The sequence below is a fragment of the Gossypium hirsutum genome, chromosome D11, assembly GCF_007990345.1.
Source record: "Gossypium hirsutum isolate 1008001.06 chromosome D11, Gossypium_hirsutum_v2.1, whole genome shotgun sequence".
Classification (NCBI taxonomy): Eukaryota; Viridiplantae; Streptophyta; class Magnoliopsida; order Malvales; family Malvaceae; genus Gossypium; species Gossypium hirsutum.
Window position 1 is genome coordinate 45,429,985 of NC_053447.1, and position 5,371 is coordinate 45,435,355.

A 5,371-nucleotide genomic window follows, 5' to 3' on the forward strand; every position below is an offset into this window, starting at 1 on the left:
CTTTGTCCTCATCGACATGAATACCTTGAGCACTAACTATGAAACCTAGGAATATTAGTTTATCACAACAGAATGTGCATTTATCAAGGTTGGCAAATAGTTTTTTAGCTCGCAGAATATCCAAAACGGTTCTAACATGGAAAACATGATCATCTAATGACTTGGAGTAAATTAAAATATCATCAAAGTAAACTACTACAAATTTACCCAAGTGAAGCCTTAAAACATGATTCATTAATCTCATAAATGTACTAGGTGCATTAGTAAGGCCGAAAGGCATAACTAACCATTCATACAATCCAAATTTTGTTTTAAAGGCTGTTTTCCATTAATCCCCTTCCCTCATTCGAATTTGATGATAACCACTTTTTAAATCAATTTTAGTAAATATAACTGAACCATGTAATTCATCAAGCATATCATCAAGTCTAGGAATTGGGTGTCGATACTTTACCGTTATTTTGTTGATTGGACAGCAATCAACACACATTCGATACATACCATCTTTTTTTGGTACCAATAAGACAGGAACGGCACAAGGACTTAGGCTCTCACGAATGTATCCTTTTTCTAGTAACTCCTCAACTTGCCTTTGCAATTCCTTTGTCTCCTCGGGATTGCATCTATAGGCTGGTCGATTTGGGATTGAAGTTCTGGGTACTAAGTCAATTTGATGTTCTATCCCTCGTAAAGGTGGTAAACCTTTAGGGGCCTCACTAAAAACATCCTCATAATCCTGCAAAAGAGACTGAAACAAACTAGGCAAATTTTCGTTAACGTTAGATAAAGATAAATAATTTTGCCTAAACCTCACAAGGATACAAGGCTGTTTATTGAGTAGGGCTCTCCTCACATCTTTTTTTGTGGCCAAAAAATTTTTTCCGCTCATTTTACCACTTGTGGATTCACTCACCTTTGGGCTTTTTAAATTTGGACTTTTTCCACTACTAGCCTCTTTTCTCTCTGTCTTTTGTACTTGTCCTTTCTCCCTTACCCCCTCACAAAATTTCATCATTATCAATTGATCTTTATATACATCAGTGGGATTTAAAGGAGCAAAAGTGAATTTCCTACCTTTAAACACAATGGTGTATCGATTAAGTTTACCTTGGTGTGTAACATCGCGATCAAATTGCCAAGGCCGTCCAATGGAGCAAGTGTGCCGCATGCATTGGGACCACATCACATCATACTTCATCCTCATAATTCCCGAGCTTAAAAATGACCAAGGATTGTTTCGTAACTTTAACTTCGGAACATTCATTAAGCCACTGAAGGTGATATGGCTTAGGGTGTTTGGTACAAGGCAACTTTAAAGAATCCACCAAATAGCTACTCACGACATTCGAGCAACTCCCACTATCAATAATGAGTGAACATAAGTTACCTTTAATAAAACACCGAGAATGAAAAATATTGGTCCTTTGGTTATCATCATCTTTCATCTGAATGTTAAGGGTTCGGCGAACTACAAGGCATTGAAAATCAGCAAAGTCCCCTTTTTTTGGTCGTTCGACCAACTCTTTGCCATTATCACTGTCATCCACAATTTCTGGCATATCTGGATCTGTTTTATCAGAGTCGAAAGTGTACTCACCATTATCTTTCAGAAGAAGTAATCTCGTGTTAGGGCATTCCCTACTATAATGACCACGCCCTTTGCACTTAAAACATTCAATCTCACGAGTCCTCTTCATATTTGAATCACCTAAATTGGGCTGCTTAGAAGGTGTTTGCGTTTTAATAGGAGCCCCTTTTTTCCATTCTCATTGCTTGTTACTCAAAGAAGACTTATTAGTAACAAAAGGTGATTTTGAACTCTTAAAATCAGAATTGGAATTGTTACCTTGGTAATATTGTGAAGTAGAGAAGGACTCAAACCTTTGGTCCTTTAATTATTGTTCGATCTCAATGGCTTTGTGAACTGCTTCGTCCAAATCAATGTAAGTTTGTAGCCTCAATGTATTGGCCATCGGCCTGTTCAAACCATCAATAAATCAAACCATAGTTGTTTCTTCATCCTCCTCCACATTAGCTCTCTGAACGAGCATCTCCATCTCCTTAAAATATTCATCCACCGTCCTACTACCTTGAATAAGTCTTCTCAGCTTTGTTTTAATTTCTCTATAGTAGTGAGGTGGAATAAACCTTTTACGCATAATCTGTTTCAACTCATCCCATGTCGAGATCTCACCTTCATAATTCCGATGACGATTTACCCCAAGTTGAGTCCACCAACTTAATGCATAATTTGAAAATTCCAGCGTTGCTAATGCTACCTTTTCATCATCCGGACATTTATAGTACTGAAACATAAGTTCAATCTTAGATTCCCATTCACAATAAGCTTCTGGATCATTCTTACCACAAAATTGGGGAATTGTGAACTTCGGTTTTGCCAAAGAAGGTTGCCCACGATCATGAAAGTCAAAATCAGTTCTAGTGACAGTCGAGGACTGCGCCTATGAGCAGGAGGCTGGTTATCCATATATTCTTTAATTGGATCTCGATATTGAGACTCTTGATTCAATCGCACCTCATTGATGGTAGCAGTCAAAGCTCGAAGTGCAGTAGCCTGTTCGTCCAACTGTTGTTGGAATTTTTTAAATGTTTCATCATTATTATCACGTTTAGACATTTTCCAAAAACCTGTAAAAAATAAACACTCAACACTCAAAAATAAAAGTTAGCAAACCTTACCGTTAATCACTCAAAAAGAAAATTAAATTCTCAATGAGGTAGAATTCAGTCTTGTGAGTTCTTTAGTAGAGTTTATATCAACCAATTAGAGAGTGTATGAGCCGAACTACCAAGGAATCCTAATTTGCACTAGGATGCCAAAAACTGACGAGACACCAATTGATTTGTGTCGCACCGAGGAAGAATTGTGCACACTTTAAAAATCCTACTAACACAAGAAACAATAATGTGTTAGATAATGTAAAGGGAGAATAAAAGCAAACAAATGAAAACCTACAGCTAAGAATCAATAAAAATTGCTGAAACGAGAAAACCCAAAAAACTGCGGAGTAACTTGACAACTTTGTTCGAGGTGTTCCCGATCTCCAAAAATCACAAAATTAAATCTGTAATATCCTTAAATATTTAAATTTTGATCTAGAAATTTTGGGCACCAAACTCAACCCGCTGAATATTTTTTAAAATTTTTATTGGATTTCATATTTTTTTATTTTTTTGACTTTTTCGACAAATTTTCTTGCGGGAATAATTTTTTTTATTCAACCACAGTGCCAAAAATATGTATGTAAAATTTTAGATCAATCAGACAATGTTTACCCACTCAAATAAATTTTTTTCGAAAAATTTTTCTGGGTAAAACTGCTGTTTGTAGTTTAAAAAATAGAGATCAGTTTAGAAATCAACCAAGAACACCCAAAACACCCAAAATCTGATACCAATGATAGAGGATTGTGCGGACTAAGATTGAGTTGCCAAGTCACAAGGAACTCCTACGAAAAACTTTAGACAATCAGATCTGAAAAGAGGCAGAAAATTAAAACTTAAAAATTTCCAGATCTGAAATAAGAACTGATACGGGGATTGCGCACGGACCAAGATCGAGTTGCCAAGTTACGGGAAACTCCTACGAAAACCCTAAACAATCAGATCTGAAACGAAACAGAAAATTAAAAGATTAGAACTTTGAATTTCCAGATCTGAAATAAAATCCCCAAATCAGCAAAGAATCAAATTGAGAATAGAAATAAGTGTTAATAAGGGTTCTTGAAACCCTAAAGGAGATCGCGATTCTACCCAATTGAACACCAAGATAGTTTTCCCCAAATTTTGACAATCTAATTTCACCCAAAAAGAGTATGGAAGAACCCTAGAAATTGGGGATTTTTGGGCTGATTCCTTAAGATAGAAAAAGGTTGAAAACACAATAAGAACAAAAAATAAATTAGATAAAGATTCAGCACAAGCAGAAATAAAGAAAGAATTGACAGCAAGAAATTAAAAGATAAGTCCTAAGAAGCCTTGAAATCCTGAAAGATCTCACAACTCCCTTCAAACGGCTCTAATATCCCCTCCAAAAAATATCAATGGCAAGAAGAAGGTTGAAGATGGCTCCCACAATCAAAAGATTGTTAAAACAACTTCTAAAGAAAACTCAAGAGTGAATTCTTGGAGAAAAACTCAAAGAGAATTCTGCACTTAAACAAATATGATATTTTTGATATAATTGAGAAGTTGTTTACAAGATGGCCAGCCATGCCTTTAAATAGGCCTTATAACTAGTCCTAATCTAATTAGAAAACTAAAATAAAAAAACTCCTAATTATTTTAATATGGAAATTCGGTCAAAGGCCTTTATTTGGGACTCTTGGACTGAATATTTACATAAAAATTTAAACTAAGTAAATAAATAAATAAATAAAAATAAAACTTTACAACTTGGGCCACTTTGACAATTTGGCCTGATTTTCGACTAAGTATGGGTAGATTTCTTGATTGGGCTTGGAATCTTTTTATTGGGCCTTGCCTTCAAGAATTTGGGATTGTGATCCATCTCCTACCGAATTTGAATTGTTGATGCTCGTAACAGAGATCCAATGCGCTTTTGCTGCAAAATTTGGTTTCTTGGACCAAGATTTCCAAGATTTGAAATCTTGATTTTCCCGTTCTTTCGTGTACGCATCTAAGGCCTTGTTAACAAACTCCTGAATGGTCCCATTTAGTTTGGAACGCATTTTTTGGGCCGTTGATCTCGTATCATTCCCCCCTTCCTCAAAAAGATTCGACCTCGAATCTGAAAAATCAAGTGGGGACAAGTCAGCCACATTAAAAGTAGAACTTACATTGTACTCACCAGGTAGATCAATTTTATAGGCATTATCATTGATCCTCTCGAGTACTTGGAAAGGTCCATCGCCCCTTGGGTCCAACTTGGTCTTTCTTTATGCACGAAATCGTTCTTTCCTCATATGGACCCAAACCCAATCTCTAGGGTCTAGGACAACCCGTTTGCGCCCCTTGTTTGCTTTGTTGGTGTTGGCATCATTTGTTTTGGCTATCCATTGCCTAGCCTTCTCATGGAAGAATTTCACCAACTCAGCTTTCTGTTCGCCATCTAAATTAACAATGTGTTATAGTGGTAATGGCGCAAGATCAAGTACTGTTAGTGGGTTAAAACCATAAACAAGTTCAAATGGAGAATAACTAGTTGTAGAATGAATAGATCTATTATATGCAAATTCAACAAACGGTAGGCATTCTTCCCAGTTTCTAATGTTCTTTCCCACAACAGATCGTAATAAAGTCCCTAAGATCCGATTAACTACTTCAGTTTGGCCATCAGTTTGGGGGTGACATGGAATAAAGTAATTTAGTACCAAGCTTACCCCACAAT